Source organism: Haliotis asinina, chromosome 7 (assembly GCF_037392515.1).
Source record: "Haliotis asinina isolate JCU_RB_2024 chromosome 7, JCU_Hal_asi_v2, whole genome shotgun sequence".
Classification (NCBI taxonomy): Eukaryota; Metazoa; Mollusca; class Gastropoda; order Lepetellida; family Haliotidae; genus Haliotis; species Haliotis asinina.
Genome location: NC_090286.1, coordinates 44,993,388 through 45,018,369, shown reverse-complemented (window position 1 = coordinate 45,018,369; position 24,982 = coordinate 44,993,388). Strand labels below are relative to the sequence as shown.

The following is a 24,982-nucleotide window of genomic DNA, read 5'->3' as shown; positions in this document are numbered from 1 at the left end:
CAATATTCCAGCAATATTATGAAGGGTGGGTGAGTATAGTTTTACGCCTCTTTTAGTGAGACTGTCGCTTCATAATTTTGTATAACTACCATTTGATTCGTGTAAATATATAAGCGAAAGTAGACACTTTCAAACCTATGGTTAACAAAAACAAAAACAATTCTAAACACATTGACACTCTCTGAAACTGATTCACACCACTATGAAACTGAAATGGTCCACCCTACGATCACTTATCCGTTGAAGGTTATATACAGCCTGGTGGTTGTTAATTACCCGTATTAAATGTGCATGTGCTCCAGATGACGTTGGGTATCACCACCCATCAAAAGAACATTGTATTATGTGAAGCTCTCCTCTCTCTCTTTGTGGAACTGCATTAGCCATGCCTGAGATCCCACCTTTATCCGAGATCAGACTTTACAATACATAATTAACCGGCATTATAAAGAGCTCCAAACAGTTACAAACACAACAAAAGGTCACAAGATCGATGGAAAAGGGAATGAGAGTGTGTAGTTTTACGCCACACTCAGCAATATTCCAGCCATATGGCGGCAGTCTGTAAATAATCGAGTCTGGACCAGACAATCCAGTGAACAATAGCATGGGCATCGATCTGCGCAAATGGGAACCGATGACATGTGTCAACCAAGTCAGCGAGTCTGACCACCCGATCCCATTAGTCACCTCTTACGACAAACATAGTCGTAAAAATAAGCCAAAAATAGCCAAAATATATAAGCCAGTAGTTTTCTTCTTTGATTGGCATTCTTGAAGTTAGATGAAGAATGAGAACTATTTTTATGGATATACAACTTCTTTATTATGTATAGGTGACGTCGAGCAAGTGATTTTAGAATGAATTTTCATACGCATATCCTTCGAGATTGGGTAAGTGTTGATTATCAGACCCCTTTTAGATACTGATCTGAAGACTTGCCACATGTATATGTTAATTATAGCGACATTAGTTCGACTGGGCGAAGGCCAAATGTGGGTCCAAACCTTCATCCGTTGTATGGTGATAAAACCAAGTGGCACCACATGTACATGGTCGGGTCTCATTACACAGGATTAGTGCATAAAGCTCTGTCTTTATTACGTCAATGGTGTAAAGCAACATATATGCATGTAATTCTCGTCTTGCTATAACGGTGAGAGATGCATCGGGTTCATGATATTTGAAAGGTTGAACACCAAATCACTCTCAATCGGTGGCAGTCTTGCTGAAGTAGTTTCAAAGTAAGACACCTGCTTCAAACCACTGAAACTGGAACTGACAATCCACTGGTCAACAGCATGAGTATCGATCTACGTAATATAGCGAGATTGACAACCCGATCACGTAACTCTCCTTTTGCAACAACGAAGCGTTTTTGAAGACAAATTCTGACCAGGATCTTCTCGGGTCTTTGAACATGCGATTGCACTTACTTCACCTAATATTAATATGCATGTCGTGAGCGTTCGGTTTTAAATCAGATTTAGAGCTATTATAACTTCGTTATATACCTCTGATTTCCCAACACAGTATGTTTATCTCTTAATTGAACTCGGATATGGCACGATGACCTACGACCGATAACCTGAACATTTTCGGGATCATGTCCTCAAACTCCCCAAAAGAATATTAATGAACCATGACCTAATTTTGCTATGCTTGGAGAAGCAAAGACTTACATCTACATGTATCTAGGTCTTTGATCGAAGTCTTTTCCGTTACACTAATTCCGATCTTAGTAAAGGTCGTGTTACATGGAAGTGTTTGAGACCTGTGGCCTAATTTCAATCGAATCGCCACAGTAGCTGTCCAAACAGCAGAAACCTTCGAGACAGTAGATCCTGGTACCTTGGGGGGCAATAATCAGATGTGGTATTGAGGTGAAAAATTAGCACCCATTAGTGAATCTCCACTTGAAACAGATTTGTCGAAAATGTCATCACTAAAACCAGTATGGCACCTAGTCATATAAGTTTTACAAAAGACTGTCAAAACCGTTGTTCGGGAGATACTGGTGTCGAGGATTGCGGCAACTGTCAGTGTTAATGCAACTGTCATAAGCTGCAGGAATCATCACATTTTACTTGCAGCCGATTTTGTCGCAGCGTCTAAGTCCAATGTGATTATTTTACCAATAATTCCTTTGGAATTTCTCCAGCCTTTACTGTCCAACATTTGGTTTCTATTATGTACCAGGAAACGCTAAACTTCTTATATCTGAGCCGTCCCAATCAGATCCTTGTCTAATGAACCCCCGCGGCCATGTCGCCATTCCAACATGGCGGTCCTAAGTACCCCGGATGTAACGGATTAAATGTAAATTAGTATCGTAAAACAACATGTGTCGTATGTAATGTCTTTAGCATATCCCTTATCTACAATTTGATGTAATTCGCGAAGTATCATAAAATTGTCGGCTTTCGAAAAGTAATTTATACACATCCGTTGCGGTGATTATCAGACTTCTAACGTTTGATAAGGTTTTCCGGGAAACGCTTTTTAAATGTATACACTAGAGTGAATTCATGTTTAAGCACGAGTTCAGTGCATAATATATTCTTGTAAGGTTTAATGCTTTAGAAAATTTTTTCTAAAGTGACAGCGATGTTTCTGGAGAGAGAAATTGACGCCGGTACCATATACGTCTTTAAGCATGTGCTCATTTTGTTATGAAGACGCAATGCGATGGACCCGCTGGCGTTCAGGACAGGCCTACCAGAAAAATAAATACAGGGTTCGATCAAACGGTCGAATAATGCAATCTAGTCTTTCGGAGCTGGGAAAGAGAGAATGTGTGTGTCGAATGACTTTCAGAGTTTTCAGGATATCCATCACGTCCAATGAACAGCTGTCTCATATAATATTTGAGACCAAATAATTTTACAGCATTTTCAAGAACAGTTAAATTCCAGTCTCCCACTACCGGATGGTCATTTCACAAGCAACACTGACCACTTACAGTGAGTCAAATGGCCAAAGTGGCTGTATATATACTTTGATTTGGTAAATAGTATGTGTCCTTATACATAAACATGACATAAACTTGACATACAACGAGTATCATTTTGCTTATCCAAAAACATGATGGAGTAATACCACAGAATAGTTGGAGTACAACTGAAGTGTAGCATATGGAAATTACTTCAATGACGTCAGAGGATGTTGACGTAACGCGTACGTTAACGGAAGCTGTTGAGTGGAGTGTCACTTAGTGTGACTTGGTTGTTTCATCGCTCAACGCTCATCTGCGTTTGATTTTAATATACCAGAAACATCCTAGCAGGGAACACCAGAAATGGACTTCACACATTGAAACCACGTTGAGAATCGACCTTAGGACTGATGAGCGAACGTTTGAAACACTGGGTTACGTCACCAGTCCCTGTTTATCTTGTGTGATCGAGAACGTCAGCTTTCGGCAGATCCAACCTTGTCGTGATATCATGAGTGAGTGAGTATCAGCTTTCACGTCGAGACGTCACAATGGCGTCATGCAATGTATACACACTGGGAATCGAACCTTCCAATGTGGTAACCCAAACTACTAATAAAACCCACGAAGAATTGTTCAGCCAGGCATGACTAGTCCTTGTTGTAAACGTTCCTAAAGGCAACTTTAAAGTACGTGCAAGTTGCGCTTCTGACTGAATCGTGGATTCATTAACAATGTTCAAACATATAGACTATGGAGGAACTATATAAACTACAGAAGTTACGTACAAATCAAAAATGGACCCTTACATTACCGGAATACTATTCCAAGCAGCCTCAACAGTGACGGGGCGGTGGGGCAGCCTACTGGTTAAAGCGTTCGTCACGCCGAAGAACCATGTTCGATTCCCCACATGAGTATAATTTGTGAACCCCATTTCTGGAGTCCCCTGTCGTGATATTGCTAGAATATTGCAAAAAGCGGCTTAAAACAAAACTCACTCACTCTGGTAGATTGATGCTCTTTGGATCAATTACTTGATAGTCTTAATAAAATTATTTACAGATCGTCGTCGTTAGGTGCAGTATTGCTGAGGGCGGCATACACAAACATTGCCTTCCATCTAATGTCGTATGTATTCAGTTACACATGCATTGTTTAATGTGAAGTAAACGTTAGGGTGTGGGCAATGCATCCCAAACATTGTCGATACGACGCTCATGTTCAGCTCGTTGACATATACTCTGCTAATATACGTAATTATACTTTACGGTTGGCTTCGGAAACTCCATAGTTGTAAATGCCAGAAATCGACACCGTGAGAAAAATCCCTCGGCGCGTGATCAGTCCACAGTATGATACGTATTTTCCATCAAATCAATTTCCGAAAATTGGGTACAACCAGTTGTAACCAGTTTGTCCCCACGTCCACGCACGTTCAGCACGCGCTCGGGTCAAGCACCTGTCCTTCGGCATTATAAACCTCGGCCATTTGATTTATTAAATTGACGCTTCAATTATCATGCCCCCATTAAAATTCAGATTTATAGTTCTGCGCCATCGGAGGGGTACTTAAATGGTGATATATCGATCGGAGTGTTCCGAATGCCATAAGGGCACCTCGGTACCCGGAGTGCTGCCTCGGGTCGGCGTGTGTCGGCTTATGAAGCCATTCACCCGTGATCGGATCTCAACAGCGACAATCGGAGTTCAATAAGCGTGCTTCAGTTGTGCTTTGACATATAATAGCAACAATTACATCTTCGGGGGTCGGGATTCGAAAGCGGTTGAACGTTGGATTTAATTAAAGAATAGTGTAAAGCAAGGAGCGTGTCGGGAGCTTAATTTCAAAACTGGCAGTTTAATATATGCTCCGAAGGAAGGTGGTTGCTGGCGTACAGCGGGTCATTTAAGTGTTGTGAAAGAGGGACTTCAAGACGCCAGTTGCGCTATGGTGAGTGCCCGGTACTGTATCTCACCCTAAATCTAAACACTTGCCTCCACTATTGCGTGAGCGAAAGGGTGAGTTAGTGAGTAGGTGACTGAGTGGGTGAATATTTATGTATGGGGAGCTATGTTTGGGCAAACTGGTAGTTAGTCGAAGTTATGGTAGTACGACTTGCGATGTCTTCTTAACCTGACCATCCGCTTACCTAAATACTCCAGTATATTGTATACATACCATACACTAGCACATGACACGCCACACCACACACTTGCACATGACACACCACACCACACTATACACTAGTACATGACACACCACACCATACACCAGCACATGACACACCACACCACACACTTGCACATGACACACCACACCACACACTTGCACATGACACACCACACCACACACTTGCACATGACACACCACACCACACTATACACTAGTACATGACACACCACACCATACACCAGCACATGACACACCACACCACACACTTGCACATGACACACCACACTATACACTAGCACATGACACGCCACACCACACACTAGCACATGACACACCACACCACACTATACACTAGCACATGACACACCACACCATACACCAGCACATGACACACCACACCACACACAAGCACACGGCACACCACATCACACTACAAACAAGCACACGACACAGCACACCACCACACACCACACCACAGTGTGCTACAAGTCTCAGACATCTTAAACCGACGACCATGGGTATGGTGCTGACAACCCAAGAATCATAATCAGGGAAACAGGGACTCGAACCCATGATGACAGCCAACAACACGGCGACACAGCGTGTCCACGCAAACACGACTAAAATAAATATTCATTAGAATTGTGACAAATGATTTTCAAACCAAAGTCACCAGAGGATTTGTTTTATCAAAGATGAAATTTGATTAAAAACATAAACACCGTCCTTGATCTACACGTTGAGACATGATGACGTTATCGCTGTTTACGAAATACTTGGGCTAAGTTTCAAACTACACCGTATGATAAAACAGCTCAGGCAAAGATTGAGAAGTATAACCTGAATCTGTAAACTAATCGTTAATGTTACAGGTCAGATGTTATAGGCCACGAGTCGCATGGATGTGTGCTTTGCCAGATAGCGTTAATTACAAGCGTACGTCACGTCACCCCCACGACAAACCCAGCAACGGGATTTTATTGCCTAATCGCCGCAAAATATCAAATTAACCATCCTGGTGTACCGAGTCACACGTGCGATGGGTAAATGGGATCTTTGTTGACATGTCATGTGCCAAATACAAACACGATACTGTGAAAGCTTGCTGCAACGAATGAGTGAGTTAGGGAGCAAGTAGACTAACAACTAGCCTCTGAAATGAACATATTTTACTGAAAAAAGGTTAGTAGTAAACATAAAATAGTACAATGAAATGGAATCCTGAGATCTTTCTTCATTTTCAGAAGCTAAGGAAATCTAGACTTGCTACATTTTTGTAGATCTGCGTGGGCTTTCTTGGATATTTTTGCTTCAGGGTCTACGACAGACTAGGGGCAGGCGACACAACGAATTATCTTTCACATATTGCGCCATGATACGAAAACAAACCTGACTCGACCAAGCGCGGTTAAGCTACAAGAAAGTCCATTTGCCGAGGTTAACTAGGCAAATGCTTAATCTCTGAACATATATGATATTGATTTTAACAAATTAACCCAGTTAAATTGGAGCCCCAGGGAGACCAGAGATTCAACCTGAACCTGGGAAAACTTCACTTGCTTCATTTAGGGCTTGGGGCGATGGTGTAGCCTAGTGGTTGAAGCGTTCGTTCGTGAAGCCAAAGACCCGGGTTCGATTCCCCACATGGGTACAATGCGCGAAGTCCCTTTCTGGTGTCCCACGCTGTGATGTTGCTGGAAATTTTCATAAAGAGGCGTAAAACCACACTCACTCACTCACTCACTCACTCACTCACTCACTCACTCACTGAAGGCTCTAGCATAGCTGCGAGTGCCAGGCTGAAGTTAAAAGGATGTGGTTCAGGGACTATGAGACAGACTACACTCGAACCTTCCGCCATGGATGATATGGTGCTGGCATTATTATCATTAGGACTGGTATTGACACCATACTGGATTACGCCGCTAATAGCTTGAAATAATCTCGATTGTTGAGTGAGTGAGTGAGTGAGTGATTAAGGTTTTGTGCCGTTTTAGTAATATACCAACAATGTCACCATGGGGGACACTATACATCGGCTTAACAAATTGCATACATATGAGGAATAGAACCTGTATCTTCGGCGTGAGGGCAATCACTCACACCATTATCCTATCCTATCCTCTTTGGGTTCTCGACGAAGTCAGAAGAGTGTAACAAGCGCTGATATAACTTTTTCAAGAATGACAGAAGCAAATTTTGCGATTGTAAATATTAAATTAACAAAATCCTAATGAATGCAAACAATCCATGAGGAGAATAGCACATCTTGGCAATCTTCGATGTTTCTTAAAACTATAATCATATGAATTGTTGTTGTCTAATTATGTTTACACTTATTAAACCCAGTCAACTTCTCCATCAGCTGAAACTAACAAATATACCCGGTGCTCATATCCTATGGCGAATGCGGGTAAGATTTGTCTATGAAATGTCCTCCGCAAACTCCTAAAGACATGGTGAGACCCGAGGAAAGACGGTCACGTGGGGTTATGCCGATCGGGACACGCAGCGTGAAAGCTGGCCCGAGACAAACACATGATTTAAACACGTTCAGAGAACAGCTGTTGGTTCCTGGAGATACGTTCGAGTCCAAGACATAAGCTTAATGCATCTAGCATGAGATCAGCAGTCAGTTGATCACGGTGTGGATTGGACCGTGCAGCAAGGAGGGGGCCATGTTCCCTTTGCATGTACAGTTGGCACTTACCGCGACAAAGTGGCTTTGGTAGAGGACCGTTTGAACGTTAAGCACCCCTGTTTCTTCGCGTCAACAGGATGCACATTTGGTGAAATCGCTTGAAGGGCTTCTAATCTGTTTCCCAATGTAACACCATGTTGTATTTAGTGGAAGGGGCTCAAATAGCATTGTTGTGCTTTATCCGAGAAAAGTTCATGTATAAATAAATGGATTTTGCAATCGTTTCATTTCCCGAATGGGTTCATAAATGTTCACGATCTATTCGGAATATCGCAATTGTGGTCACCCGATCTTCAATTCAGTCAGCAAGGACCCTGAAATGATATTGCTGAAAGATTGCGAAATACGGCGTAAAGACATACTCACTCAGTTCAGTAGTGAAAAGGGTGTTATGGGGTTCCCTTTGGCCCGCTCCACCCTCGGGGTAAGTCATCAGCACCAACGTTGTATCACAGCGAATGAGTTGGGTTTTACGCCGCTTACACCAACATTCCAGCGTTATCACGGCGGGTTTCACACAATGTACCCATGTGGGGAATCGAATTTGTCTTGTGTTCGGCGTGACGAGCGAACGCTTTAACCACTAGGCTACCCCACTCCCCGACGTCTGAGGAGATTGGGCTATCGGTGCACTGACAATAATGTTTATAATGTGTCTATATGATTTGTTGATTTAGAATAGGTTTACAATACAAACAGAGGTTCAGAGAATGATCAAGGCCAATGCCTCGCGTGACTACACTTCAACTTGTTCCCTAACTTTGTTCATGCGGTATATTTACCCTGACTTTGTTCAAGCAGTAATTTCACACATACTCAAAAGACGATAAAGAACACCCAAACCTTTCCTTTTACTTTAGTCCGTCTGTAAAGCCATGATATTAACGTTAGAAAACACGGTATTTGTAAAATAATAATTTCCTGTAAGTCGTATATTTCAGCTGGTTTACATATTCTCTATTGTAAAAGCGTAACTCTTATCGCACGGACAGCCCTGATAAACATATGCTTAATTCATTTTGCTTGCGAGAAAACAAAATGTATCTATAATAGCCCATTTATGTTCATGTAAGAAACTCGCTATATCGTACACAAGCCGATGTCTCGTGCGGGACAAGGAAACAACCTCCAAACTCTCCTATTCCATTTCATTGGCACACACCAAATATTTCATGGCTTCATATCTGTTTTCTTATCACCAGTTTTAATACTTTCAACCCTTCTCACAAAATATAAATTATAACTGCGCGTGCGCAAACCTCGATATTGGAACATTTGGGGCATTCGCGCCAGGCGACCTTCATATCAAATTTCTGCAAGACGACAAATTCTGAATTGGCGGTTTTATAACGTATGTATTTTTCTACTCGGGTATCCTGTCAGCTTTGCCATTATTTAGGGTTCACTTTTTTCAGTTTGTCACAAAGAACAGCCATTTTCGTCTCCGATGGTTCTTAATGATAGTAACCATTTAAATGATGAATGTGGAATTAATGATGTACTCATATAGAATTCTCTCCAACCAAACCGCCTGAACGCGTGTTTCAAAACATGAAATTTTTCATGTCAGGGCCGATTTTATGGCAAATAGTCTACGATATGAAGACATTTACGCTTAGGTGACGTCAAGGGAAAACAGATCGTTAAAGCTCAAGTGGCGCCAAACATGAGCTGTCAATCAAAACATATTACTGTCATTTTCGTCTTGTGGCCTATTTGTTTCTTCTGAAAATAACACTGTCAGCCGGACGCTGGACAAGGAATAAACGTTCTGCCCCTGCGACCGAGAACTCAATATGTGTCAACGGCAAAATGCCACAAAAAGCTGGACTGGACTCAAATTAGAACACAAATCGATCCGAGTGCTGGGCCTGACAGTTCGATATTCGACATATAGGTCAACGAATGACGATATTAGGTAACTGACTGCGGAATTCTGGGTCACGAAAGTAGTCTGTGGCATTTATGTACAGGGAAATGGAAGGACTGTTGAAATGACAGGAAACATCTTCAGGGATGAAAGACCTCATAATAGCAGTGTCACTTTGTCTTCAGGTGATGTTAGTGCATGACCTGTCCTCATCCACACTGGGTTGAGAACATTTTGAATTTGAAACAATACATTCTGAGTTTTTATGATAAAAGTAATAACCTTTAAAATATAAAAACATTTCAACATTTTCCAGGTGTGTGTTTAACAGCAATATAGCTTTCTTTCCAATCTGCATCAAATGCAATAAAACACCTCTTGTACGGAAGCGTGCATAAAGCACTAACAGTATGAGAGGTTCTGGATTACCAAGTCAAGTTTTAACAGAAGAGTGATTGAGTATGGTTTTACGCCGCTTGCAGCAATGTTCCAGCAATATCACAGGGACCACCATAAATGGGATTCATACGTTGAACCCATGTGGGGAATCGAACCCTCGGTGTGACATGTGAACACTTTAACCACTAGGCCACCCCACCGCCCCCTTAACAGAATAGATTTTGCTGTCATCAGTTGGTCATACGTAATCGCTTTGGTGGATATCACTTTTTATTGAAATATACACATCCCGAGATGTTATTCTCGTCAAAGCAATAGTCGATGAACGTCAGTCCTAGTTTATGGAGCATAGTGAGTGAGTGAGTCAGTGAGTGAGTTGGATTTTACGCCGCTTTTAGCAACATTCGAGCAATATCAACGTAGAGGACACAAATAATGGGCTCTACACACTGCACCCATGTGGGGAATAGATCACGCGTCGGCGTGGCGAGCGAACGTTTTAACCACTAGGCTACCCCACACTCAGGGTTCACATTTTACTGACGGTCCTAACATCATGCTGTCCTCTTTTCACGTTCATATATATGAACCAACATTTGTCAGGAAGAGGGTCACGAAATGACATGGTCGTCAGGAATATTCGTCAAATATAAAATAGCTTCCGTAATCAACTGAAATATTCACTAACCTCAATCCACTGTATGTTTCCAACCATATGACCACGTGTTTGTGAATCACTACCAGATAGTGGTGGTACAGCGTATCCTGACCCTGTTACAAAACACACGCAAAGTCAAGTGAATTGTCCGCAAAGAAACAAGAGAACGTGCACAAAACGTGGTGCAAGGCAAAATGGCAGAAACGCATCGCACATCACGTTTGTCACGGATGTGATAAATTTGGAAATCTCGGTAGATCTACTACTATAAAACGTTTTGAAAGGTTTACTTAATCCTCGAATGTGGTTACCCACACAAAACATTTCAGCAAGGGTCATGTAACGCTCTTCCGAAACTTCGCAGAGTGCACGAGTGAGCGGGTGATTATAGTATTACGGTGTTTTAGCAATGTTCCAGCAATATAAAAGGCGGGGACTCCAGAAATGGGCTTCACACATTGTACGCATGTGAGAAACCCGGGTCTTCGGTGTGACAAGGGAACGCTTTAACCACAAGGCTACCCCAACCGTCCCCCGGAAGATTCGTAGAAAGAGCACATTCGATTGTTCCCCACGGGTTGTAAAGCTTAAGTGAAGCCTCTTGGGTAGATTCCCATCTAAGTGTGCTATGCGTAGAACTAAACAGGTCGAAAATAAAGTGGGCGCAATTGGTGTCTGCGGGGTGCCTGCAGGGTGCCTGCCTCTGTTTTGAATGTCTTTTCCTCAAACTTAAAAAAAAGTTAAAAGTTAAAAAGGTTAAAACACTGGTCGATAGAGTAAGAAAGGGAACCCTGCAACAATTCGACAAACGAGACTGGGACACTGTCTGAGTCATATTCTCATCCACCGTTCTGACCAACCGATCCCCTATTCAATAATACAAAACTGCAACCGAGATAAGAAATCCTCCCCCGAGCTCCTCGCGAGAGCAGTAGGAGAAACGAGAACCGATTCGGACACGTGTCTAAGCCATCCTAAATCAATGTTGTTATTTTTACCTATCAACGCTCGAGTCTATGATAAAATGGTAGCTGACACACATCTTCAAGCATTGGGAAAACGAATCTCAAGAAGGCCTACACTGACATGATATCATTCGACGTATCTCGACCCTCGTCAAAACACACAATTATTTCTTCTGACCGGTATGTTCCGAATGAGCCGCCCTGGAAGGTTTTCGACTGTCTGGTCAGTGACTGTAGTTGGTTTACATCTGCCTCACCGTTTCTGACAATATATCGCGATAATGGGGACGACCAAACTAAACACACTTTGAGGTCGGACCTCACTTTCTTGGTTAAATAGGTGTGGTTGGGGCTACAATTTCAAAACAGTGAATCTGTGTGAGTGTGTGGCAGGTATAACATGGCCTCAGACACTTACGTCCAGGGAAAGATTGGACGGCTACTGGGAAGAAGGCGTTTGATCTCGACTGCAGCATTGCGTCCGTGGAAAATGTCTTTATGGGTTTAGTTCTTCCGTGTCTACATCTCCGTTATTACAACATCAATTCCAGCAAATGGAATTTAGACTTAGGATAATTTGAATTTTCCCAATCTGATCTTGACATACACGCACACACATGTCATATACTTTGAAATCTTATTTTTTCTTTTTATGAGCCGCGTTTGACAGTCCATACACTCACTGTTCTATAGCTATTCGTCAATCATCCTTCTCCGACACTGTGGGGTAGCCCAATGGGTACAGACTCCACCCGCCAAGACGAATAATGTGTTCGATTCCGAGTGTCGGGACCAATTTCGGAATCCACTGTCTTGTTGCCCCTACACTTCACTCTATGCTATGCATGTCCCCCTTAAATGTACTTCAGTGTCATTACATCTACCCCCAACTCACCTCAACCTTTGATCTGGGGCGGTGGGGTGGCCGAGTGGGTAAAGCGTTCGCTCGTCACGCTGAAGACCTGGGTTCGATTCCCCACATGGGATCTATGTATGAAGCCCATTTCTTGTGTCTCCCGTCGTGATATTGCTGAAATATTACTAGAAGCGGCGTAAAACCAAAGTCACTCACTCACTCACGATCTACGTTGAATTTTCCATGCGTGGCTAAATGAGTGAGTGAGTTACGTTTTACGCCGCTTTTAGCAATATTCCAGCAATATCACGGCGGGGGACACCAGAAAATGGGCTTCACACAATGTACCCATGTGGGGAATCGAACCCGGGTCTTCGGCGTGACGAGCGAACGCCTTAACCACTAGCGTGGCTAAATGACTGGCACTATGTTAATGAGAGGGCATCTGCACTGAAACGTTTATAGTTCAACTGAATTACAGTCATGTTCTTGGCAGATATTTCATAGTCCAAGCATACAGCTCATTAAGCCAACCCAGAAAGACTGGGACATCAACAATCAACGTATATCGCACTTTTGACTAAAAGGTGTCGTAAAAACAAAGGTGTCAAACGTATATTGATTGTGTAATCTTCTCATGGTGTCCTCCCAGCATAAAAGCACGAGCGACGATGCACTGCTCTCAAGGTTTGAGTTAAAACAAGAGCTACCGTACATTATTTACTCGGGTTGACTCTCCCAGCGAGCACTGCAATGTATTACGTCTCGAATGAAATATACACCCAACTGTTTAAACGTGTGTTAATTTAGAAGCCACAACCAGACACTGCCGACCGGAAAGCTTTAAAAATAGATAGAAAGCATCCACGCAAACTGACCAACGTAATGTCCGATGACCAGTTTCATAACAGGTATCACAGCGTAGGTGCTTCAGACCGAAATAGACCTGAAATAGACACAGATGAAAGGAAGAGCTAATGATGCGCTATCTTGTGAAATATACACCGGCTTGTCAGTAATGAAATTGACATGGTTTCAAACATGTAGGTTACTCGTAAAATGGAATAACATAGTTAGCGCCTATTCAAGGTGCTGACCGCATTAAGGTGTTTGGTCCCCGGACAATATAGACGGAATAGGTTTGATACGGCTAATACCCGCCCTGAGTGAAAAGATTGACAACAATCGGAATGAAATGTATTTGCTGAGTGCCGAAATCAGCATGCCGAAGACACTGCTTACGTGTTTCCCTTAATTGTCTGACCTATTTGGCAAAGCATCAACACATGTTACGGGGGAAATAGGTCAAGCTGTCATACTTTTACTCCGACATCAGCTTGCATCTACAGTGGTGGCTTATGTTGCCACGAACGGCCATTAGTTCCACTGACAGCTTGCAAGCTGAGAAGTACACATTTAAAATGTACGTACATACATACATGTATTTGTTCACGGACCATTGTAACGCACGGGTTGTAAACTATGCTAAATGGTTCTGCTACACGCACCTGCTGCCCACCGGTCAAGCGATTGGTCAAATGAGGGTTACCTAAGTCAGATGACCGAGACATCTGGTCCTATTATAAAAAGACAGACTGGGCCCTGTGGTCAAGAGCAGTGGCCGATGACTGACCCTCGCCGAGGCGGTAGACGCTGTTGTAAATAGAAGAACATTTTCCTCCACGAAATCAATAGCACCATGACCTAATTGGCAGTTATTCAGGTCAAGCGATGAAATATGGACTAAAATTATCGATTTTTACCCAAAAGTGATACACTGAAAACATATGGACAATGCCATTGCAAGTTCGGCTTTACCAAAGACAAACAAATCGCGGATCGAACGAACATGGTGTCAAAATCCTTCTCGTGCTTGTCAAACATCCTCTTTGCATTAACGTTAAGATATATCCGGGACTTATAACCAAGATTTGGGACAAATAAATTAAACTAATTTTTTTCACATGGGAATTCAGTTCCTTGAGTCTGTTTTCTTAAAAGACCAAACCTCATTCCAAATGTAACCATAGGTTTTAACCAAACGTAGTATAACAAGTATTCACATAACACGGCGTACAAAAATAATAATACTTGTACATGTCAAGGTTTGACAGGAATGCTGAAATGTATGACACTCTTTACGTGTACGCATCATTCGTTTTAAGCGTTGATGGTCTTGGGATGAGGGAACATACGTCTTGCAGTTGTTTATTTTATGATGGAAACCCGAAAATAAAATTTAAACATTCAATAGCATATCATATACCTCTCGCCTGCCACTAACATACAAATCTGTGCATGTAGCCCCTGGATACCATGGAAAGAATGTCTTTAGGGAACACGAAACGAGTTCTTAAGATATCAGCATCGGAAAATCTCTTTTAACATTTTGTTAACTATATCAAACAAACAAAAGTTTGATTTGTCAAGTGCGCTTAAAACCCAAGTGTATTGGAACTATCTTGAGATGAATTCGAACTCACGACCCGAGACCACTTAAACGCCAAACTGTGGAATTTCACATCGACTTGCGATCGCGTCGTGTTTTTATCATGCTATCGACATATTTGAGTTATGAATGGTTTAAGACTAAAAGAAAACACTACCGATCGATATACACGATCTTGACCTTGGTTCATCAACCACATATCAATATGTTCGTCATCAGTATAGGATCCCACCTCCACAACACGGCAAATGAGTATATGTACATTTCACTTAAATTGCCAAATCTTTTTCACAGATTTTGAAATCAACACGAAACACAAAAATCACATTTGCCCAAGATGACAACGAATTCTGTGTAGAATGCCTATAAATCGTCACGGTAGTGACAACATGACTAGATTACATGATCACTAACGACGCACGCGTGTTGCTAACGACGTCATAAAGCGCGTAACAGTTGGCGTAATCGTTGTAAATATGACGGTTACGTAATCGCCCATTTAGATTGTATTATACTTTGAGAGAATTTCTTTACGAGTGGTCCTAAATTTCAGTCTAACCCAATAACCCGTAACATACATGAGGTAACGGCAGCGACAGCTGCAGCGAGACATGGATAATGTTTATTTGATTTTTAGCAAGCATCAGCGTCAACTGCCTCCATCGATCTGATATCGATTAGGTCAATGTATATCGTCAGTTGACAAGTATACAGGCCACTAGTTTTTCTGGACGATATTTTGTTTTCATCATTTAGCTTACTTTCCTGAATGTATACATGTGCCAGCCTGTCATAAATGTTTGCACACATGTGAGGTAATAATTAAACATATACACAATGCATGGGTTTATGTTGTCGTTAAGCGAATTGTGTAAACGAAGGAGCGGAGTGCAGTGCCGGCGTCAGTCAGGTTGCGCAACCAGCGAGGGTTCCTTACAGCATTTGTCTGAACGAGTGAGTGTGGTTTTACGCCGGGAGACACCAGAAATGGGCTCTTGCACATTGTACCCATGTGGGGAATCTAACCTGGATCTTCAGCATGACGAGCGGACGCTTTGACCATTAGGCTACCCCACTGAGTAATGACTGAAAATTTTCAGTCGAACAATTTTAACATATGCGAATATCGAGAAGATAAATAAAAACATTTAACAGAATAGTAATAGACAGTAGAAGCTGAAGGATTAGAATCTGAACGGGGAATAAAATGCTTTGATACTGAATGGATAGAATAATGAATGTTTCGCGTGTTTCTGACGAATAGTAGACTAACACTTGGTCTCTGAGAATGTATAATTTTGATAGTAACAAACAAACCCTTTAAAATGAAAATGAAATGAAAGGGGGGCCCAATGAACTTGCTTCACCTAGCGCGTTATTTAAGGCTGTCAAGAACAATACTTCATCTTCCTCGGCATGTCCGTTTGTTGCGGAAGGAAACCCTACGTGATATAGATCTCAGATTTGACCCACTTTGATAGTCTGTCATGCAGACCCTGAAAAATATACACCCAAGAAGGCCAACATGTGAATATAGAATGTGTACAAAGTTTTGATTACCACAGTAAGAAGAAAGTCTCTTAGTTCCGTTTCATTATATTTTATGATATTTTATTATTTTTTTTCTCGTTAAAATATGACATACAACGTCATCTACGACTTTGATGAAATGTACGCGAGTGTGTAAAAACATGAACAGTAACTGTGAACAGAAATGTGAATTGTAACCTCGTTATGTAAATGTGGTGAAATGAGCCTGACTTTGACCATTACTTCAGATGTGAAATCACCGCGCGTCAGCATCGTGTGGGAGCAAAACCCGAAGTAATGCAAGCGGAAATGAGCGAGTTTGACTATACGCCGCTGTTAGGATTTTCCAGCAATACCACGGTGGTGACACCAGAAATAGGCTTCACCCATTGTACCCATGTGGGGAATTGAACCTGGGTCTTCAGCGTGACGAGCGAACCCTTAAACCACTAGGCTACCCAGCCGCCCCTAAATGAGCTCACTGGTACTGACATGGTGCAGACAAATATTACCAGTACGAGTTGTGACTGATCTGATGTGAGAAGGTCCATCTGTGAGTGAAACCGTATGCAATTTCGAGTGAGTGAGTGAGTGAGTGAGTTTAGTTTTACGCCGCACTCGGCAATATTACAGCTATATGGCGGCGGTCTGTAAATAATCGAGTCTGGACCAGACAATCCAGTGATCAACAACATGAGCATCGATCTGCGCAATTGGGAACCGATGACATGTGTCAACCAAGTCAGCAAGCCTGACCACCCGATCCCGTTAGTCGCCTCTTACGACAAGCTGAGTCGCGTATGCAATTTCGAACAGTATCTAGTGGATGTCACCAGTCTGAATGAAGGCTATAGACCAACATGCGATAAAGATCTGTTAAATTGAAGTCAAATTACATGTGCGAAAGAAGATATGATCCGTTTGTTGTTTAACCCCGCATTGCGCAATAGTCCAGATTTTTGTCTGCGGTGAAAGAAGCTATAAAGTGTTCCATCATGAATACGCGCATGTATTCTTTCTGTAAACAGCTATGACTCGAGACGTCGAATTGTGAGTGAGTGCGGTTTTACGCCGTCTTTTGCTATATCCCAGCAATATTACGGTGGAGAACGCCAGAAATGGGCTTCACACATTGTACCCACGTGGGAATCGAAACCGGATCTCCGGGGTGACGAGCTAACTTAACCACACGGCTACCCCACCACCTCGAAACTCCGACTAATTTACATACTCAATAATACTTCAGTCGAAAGATACATGCATGGAACCGGAGTGAATAGATCAAATTAAAGACTACGTCACACTAGAAACATACAAGGCACATTTAAAAACTCGACAACTGATTATCGGCCTATATTGCCATGTAATTACCGGCATCAAATCACGTTCCATACACGGATCATTTTTTGAGACAATCACTCTTGACGAAGCAAATGTGGCGGCAAGAATTACTTGGGGTTTTTTTTAAATGATGAATTAAAAACATGTAATTGTTGGATTAAATATTTAAACATTGCCATGAAGAAGCGGATAGTGTTATACGGATAATACAAATCGTTGTATCTAACCAAGGCAGGTGAAATAAAACCGACAGAAGTCCACGACGAATGTTTTCGTAAATATTTATTAAGGATGTAAACAGTTTGGTAAATGATAATATTTTGCAACCCCCGATCAAACGTTAGTATTGATATTGATAAATTTGAATTTACGATATTTTGTTTAATAGAGCCAAGGTGTTAATTACTATCCTTCTGTCAATGAATGGTGTCGCGAGATCACGTGAAACGTTGCTTGTGTTATAGCTCGGTCACTGGTTACCAGTACACACAAGTGGACGTTGGCCTGTTTATTTTTCGCAGATAAATATTTTTCGCGGCCTTACCAATAGAATTATTGAAGTTCGTAACACAAAAGAAACTTGTGTACAATAGATTATCAGAGACGACAACATATATCAATCAATAAGCAGTAACGAAACACGAAAGGATATTACAGTACTGTGTACTTAGTGTTTATAATTTAAGAGTCATACAGTCCCAGATACGTAAACATATGAGCAAGAGTATGAGCATGTTCTGAAGCCACTAGAGTGTGAGTGAGAGAGTTGGGTAATGTGGACCTATGGGAGTGTGTTTTACGCCGCACACATGCTGACTTGAGTGAGTGAGTGAGTTTAGTCTTACGCCACACTTTGCAATATTACAGCTATTTGGTGACGGTCTGTAAATAATCGTGTCTGGACCAGACAATCCAGTGATCGTCAACATGAGCATCGATCTGTGCAATTGGGAACCAATGACATGTGTCAACCAAGTCAGCGAGCCAGACTACCCGATCCCGTTAGTCGCCTCTTACGACAAGCATAGTCGCCTCGCTGACTTGAGATGAATGTCTGAGGATCGTCTTGAAAGTGCGTACGTGCTTTGAGTGGATTGATCAACACTCGATGGAGAGTGGGTGTAACGATGCTGAAAATGAGTAATCTTGCTGTATCTTCGGTCCGATAAAGAGCTTATACTGTAACCATGATTAGGACATTTTGTCCACCTTCATTGTGGTTGGTTGGTTTATTGTTTGTCGTCGCACTGTTCCAGTTATTTGGCTTCAGTCTGTAAATAATGGACTCTGGAGCTGACAATCCAGTGATCAGCAGCATTAGCATAGATCTGCGCAGTTGGAATATGATGATGCGTGTCCACCAAGACAGCGAGCCTGACCACCCGATCCCGTTAGTCGCCTCTTGCTTACAAGCATGGATAACTAATCCGGATCTTCAAGTGTCTCCCCTGTGGCCAATAGTTCGTTTCTATCACAGAGAGTTAGTGACTGAGTTGAGTTTTACGCCGCACTCTACAATATTCCAGCTATATGGCGGCCACAGTGAGTTAATTTCTTGGAAGGGGAATGCACGAAGACATGCAAATCTCAGATGTTTTCCACATGGGTGAAACTCATCGGCACGGGAAACACCGACGCCAAAAACCAACATGGAAGCAAGATTAGAAACCGTGATCACTGGTGCCGTGTTCTTACCAAGGGACGCAACTCTCCACAGCGAATTGTGTCGCAGGAGAAGACTAAAGGTCAGTTGTGTAACTGTCTGAGGGTGAAACAAGTGAGCTTGGCTTCACGCCTGTTTCACAATATTCAAGCTGTACTCAGCAATATCACGGCTACGGACAGCATTTTGTACCAACGTGGGGATTCGAACCCTGGTCTTTGGCGTGACGTGGCCCCACCGCCCTCCTAAATGTGAAGACGAACCGAAGCAGGCAGTAGTACCTTACATGTTGTCGCTGTCATTTAGCATTGTTACTCTGTCATCTTTTCAAAGTGACCCACTTGTGGATCCGGAAATACCGGATACCTAGGTCTCCATTAGTAATTGCTTGTCCTTACTCTAAGAAACGGTGTCAACCTTACGATTTTGTTAACCAGGTGGAAATCGTTGCGCTTACGGCAGAAGTTACATCGACACGGAGTTGCTGAGCCAGACCATTTAAGTGAGTGAGTAAGTCGAAGATTGTTCCCCGGTATGAACAGCTTGTGTTTGGGTTCTCTCACGTCAGGTAAACATGGGCGTGGAGACCCCGAAGAGATTTCAGACATGGTGCACTTTGGTGAACTCAACAATCACTGACAAGAACCGTAACCAGGAGGAATGGAGGATTCGAACCTATCATCAGAGGATTCTGGCAATCAAAAGGAGGTAACACAAGATGAGAACCATTCTAATATTTAAGGCGCATGTGGTGGGTTCCCTGATGGAAGTGCGATAGTGTTTATGTTAACATGTTCAACGAGGGGAACTGAAACTAACATCCAATGTTCCCCAATATGTTAGTCTTATAACGCCGCATCACCCAGTGGGTCTGTAATTGACAAGACGATCCGGCAACTGATCATCGACCATGATCACCGATCTGTACAAATATGGCATGATGACATGCACGATTCAAGTTAGACAAAGCTCTGTCTCTAAACGTATATCATTTTGACAAACACAAAATTCCAGTTAACGTTGAAAGGAAATCCAGCGAGAAGGGAGAGGAACCTGTGGATATCTAGACTTGCTTCATTTGGCGCTGAAGAAATGGCTGGACAAAGTGGACAAAGGAGTGCTTCAAGATCCAACACGGCGAACCCTATCAATGTGATTCAATAAATCGCCCTTGCAAGCATGGTTTACTGAAGGTCAGTTTAAACCATGTCGCCACGTGGGTCACTTCTGAGACAGTGTGTAATATTTCAGTATCACTGACTCGCACATGAGGTATATTCATTTCCAGTTGTGTACATCGACAATTCTCACTTCGATATTATCCTTATCATGATTTCATGGTACGTGGTTTGCCCTGCTAACATCACCTCGCCATTAGCCTCACACGTTTCATGGATTATCTCCCCACAAAGGAAGCTGATATTACGGTGCCGTGCTTTGTTGGCAGAAGTATATAACGACTTAAGATTTGATCGACGTTTGTAAACAACGGACGACATGTTAAAGCTTACAAGGCTGCCGAAGTTCCCCATATCAGCAGCAATCTAACGACAAGTGGAGATATCGCCTCACACCGTCTGGCTTAAGGCTCATACCTGTATTCTCTTGAGATACCAGTGTTTATGAGTTACTTATGATGCAGAACTATTTATATCTTGTGAGCGCCGCAACAACACATTCCGTGCTCTGAGATTAATTCTGTACATGTAATTGAGGGGATGAATGTGTTTGGGTGGTTTTATCAAGAACGGTTCAGGGTTGTTTTGACGATCAGGCTTCACTAGCGGTCAGCTGATCTACAAGAGTAGCGACGCGTGTGAGTGAGTTTGGTTGAACACTTCAAGATATATGACTGGGTGAAAACCTGCAATTCTTAGACGTTAAGCAGGAAGACTAACGGGATCGGGTGGTCAGGCTCGCTTTGGTTAACACATGTCATGGCAACGTTATTACACAGATCAATGCTTACTGGATTAGTTACAGACATATATATGGGTCTAGATTTTCGAAGCTCTCTTAACCCTAAGATAATCGTTAGTTAATGATAATGTATGGCCTTTATGACTATCTTAGCGCTAAGAGAGCTTTGGAAATCCAGCCCCTGGACAACCAGCGTTAAGAGCTGGTGAAACCAACAACACTGGACGCTGTATTGACAAACCTCAGGGTTAGGTTATGGTGACTGATTTGGGCCACCATATTAGGTGGGATTCGAACTGACGATCATATGCTTCCCGTCTGATCAAGGGACAGCACTGATACAAATCTTCGTATCTGTTTTGTCTTGACTGTTGTTATTTAACGCCGCACATTCCAGATTTAAATAATTGAGTCTGGACCAGATAATCCAGTGATAAAACCCTTCACCGCGAGTATGGACACCACGGTGACCCCAAAATCATCAAACATGTATAGTTCCAGTAATATTTCATACTCTGTTGTAAATTCACCCCTTTTCCAGTAATGACGAGTTAAGGTGTCTTTCATGGCTATTATTTCCTGCAGCATGTCTATCTGTGCCCCTCACAAATGCTGTGTCGCACATTTCTTCAATCAAGGGATCCAGATCTTACATTTACTTAGTTCCATCCTCAGCTTGATGACACCTCAAGGCGAGAGACTCCCGAAAAGCTTTCTCACATCAGCACATTTTCTGCCTACGTCCAGCTGAATATATCGGTGGCGCAGATTAATCAAGCGACTGAACTTTTGCCCTGTTATGACAGTACGTCCAGGGAGAATATTTGTAGCGTTTGGGAGAGCGATTGGTGATCGGCTGTAGGGTGGTAAGGGTTCAAGACTCCGATAATAAACTGTCATCGACCTGCAGGGAGAGGGTGGTAGTGTTAACTTTATGCCAATAAAAGTAACCGCGATTCTCGACAATTACGGTCACAGGCGCCATGGACGTTGAGGAAGCAGAATCTTTTAGGTTAAATGCCAGCTCGTTACTGAAGGCATTAATTAAGCAAAAGCCTTGCTGGTAGTTGAAGAGTTCGCAGTGGCTGGGTGGGTGTGGGATTTGTGGGGGTAAACTCGACTGGCCAAGAGGGTGACGGTTTCTTTTGCGCTTCACTCAACAATATTCCAGCTATATAATTTGCAAATAATCGAGTATCGGTTAGATTCAGTGGGACGCGATGACGTGGCAGAAAGCGTGCCTGACCACCAGATCCCGTTATATTGTCGTCTCTTACAACAAGCTTGGTATACTGAAGATCCATTCTAATCCGGAGCTTCACGGGTCCCTGGTGACAATGAGGTTGGTGTGTGGGTGAGCTGGTTGCTTCTTTTCCTTTGTAAGCATGTTGTTTCACCACTACATGGCAACACGAATATAGCAAATGTGGACAAGGCAATCCCGTGATTGAGAACAAGACTGTCTTCTACTCCGTCGGTTTAGGATAATCTGCATGCACCAACCGGGTGAGAGTGAGTGAGTAAGCAAGTGAGTGTTGGAGCAAGGCTAGTGTTCATGCTTACCTGCATCAATTATTGTCGACTTGTGAATTTTTATATTGCGTCCTTCAAAATACAACTAAAAAAACCAATTAACTTTTACCTATCACCTTGAATCAAACTTTTAAAACCATTCCAAATATAACCTACGTTAGAGTTATCGTGATAAGGTTTCGTCATTCTATACCAGAGATACGTTTTACAGATCGGGTTGATATCCTTTTACTTTTTCGTCATTAATTCATAACTGATATCATTATTAATAAAAATGAAGATAACTCTACAAGTTGTTTTAAGGCAATATCATCATATCTGGTCCCGCCCAAGTCATCAATAACTGTCCAGCTATATATAGATAACGCATGGTCAGCAGGACGATCCAGATACTGGTCAATATCGAAAGTGACCACAATCTGCACAATTATCATCACGTGCTTGATGAAATTGATTTGCTTACAGAGAAGGTCGTTGTCCTTGGCTCAAATCAAAGTCAACCCTTTAAAACGTGCTGTCAATGGTCTTTGACATACTTCAGCAATGAGTGAGTACAGCTATTCGCCGGATTTGCAAAATCTCAAATAGTTTGATAGTTGGCAGCGGAAACTGGGTTTCACGGATCGTAACCATCTTGGGTTAGAACCCGGACGTCAGGTATAACATTCAATCGCTTTAGACAAACTTTACGACGAGCGTTATGCAACAATCACTCGCATACCATAACGCACTGCAAAGCGAATTTGGGATAAAACAAATATAGTGAAATATTTGTTGGTATATTTGATCGTCAGTAATGGACCGCTTTAAGACAGTACTAATTGTACAAGAAGGTGCAGATGTCAATTGGCATATTCACAACAGTATTTAATAATGAAACACTTGTATCTGTACGAGTAGAGTTGGAATCTTCGCATTGTATTTTGGTATCGCTTCTTGTTTTCAAAATCTGATGTTCTTCGCAATATTGCTAACGTTAACGCCACGTACATGATTCATAATTTATCAGGTTAAAAATGGCAGGACCTATTATGGACCAGATCAAATACTTTCAAATGTTTCAGTTGGTTATTATGTTGACTTATCTCTTAATCAGTAAACCAGTTTTCTTTTTGGTCGTCTCTTATTCGTCTCTTGTTTCAGTTTTTAAGATAACCCCATATCAAGAATCGAAATCGACTTAAGACGGTATTTAAAACGGAATCTGATTGTTATGAAAATACATTAAGTATTAAATGATACATATATTTAACATGAAGGGCAGCCTTGTTGGTCGGATTGAAATGTTAAGACGTATGTCGGCAACCTGAATAATCCAAACCTGCTTCAGAACGGCTGGAAATCATCATAATTCTACACACTTTTACAAACGGGCACGAACACCGGCTGTCGCGTGCCAATAAACTTGATATAATATTGTGTACACTCACTCGTATAAACCTTCTCACTTCCCCCGTTTGATCTCGCCGCTAGTCTATCAACATGCCACTCAAAACATGAATTAGTGCAAGTAATTGCATTTGACGACTAAGCCTTCGGGCTTAATACGACGCGGTTGGGTTAAGTACAAGACTAAAACACGTTATATCACGACTAGTCGCCTACCTTAGAGCGATCCGAGGGCTCTTGGGCGCTGAAATTTCCCGTCAAGTGCTTTCCAATTCCCTCTGACACCTTGGAGTTCCGAGATGACATTATTTAGGGCAAGTTGTGACCTTCCAGCATGCGTTCATCCAAGCCTGCATGCTTATTGTGCAATGCACGTGCTGGGGTGAAATGAACATGCTTTAGCTGACATCTTGAGTCGAATTGGGTAATATGAAGAACACATGCTTTTGAGCGCCGAGAAAGACTTTCCTAGGAGAAATGGTGGGTTGATAGGACGATGTTTGTTGTTAACAAATAGGAATTCGATTTTTTAGATTATCACCTAATCGAACTTATGTCATTATTCATACATTTTAAGAGTCTGTTTAATAACCTTC

At 42.2% G+C, this 24,982-nt stretch overlaps 1 protein-coding gene across 3 annotated transcripts in view; it reads right to left on the bottom strand.

The window, feature by feature from the left end:
* Positions 1-24,709, bottom strand: part of LOC137290347 (transcription factor SOX-11-like) — an 80,759-nt gene extending 56,050 nt beyond the window's left edge. For 2 of the 3 annotated variants that reach the window (XM_067821200.1, XM_067821199.1), the window contains exon 1: positions 24,603-24,709. The gene's annotated coding sequence lies outside the window, so the exon portion shown is untranslated. Of the gene's footprint in view, positions 1-10,770; positions 10,854-24,602 lie in introns of those variants that run through there. The other variant, XM_067821201.1, reaches the window with a different exon arrangement.
* Between the last annotated feature and the right edge of the window lie 273 nt (positions 24,710-24,982).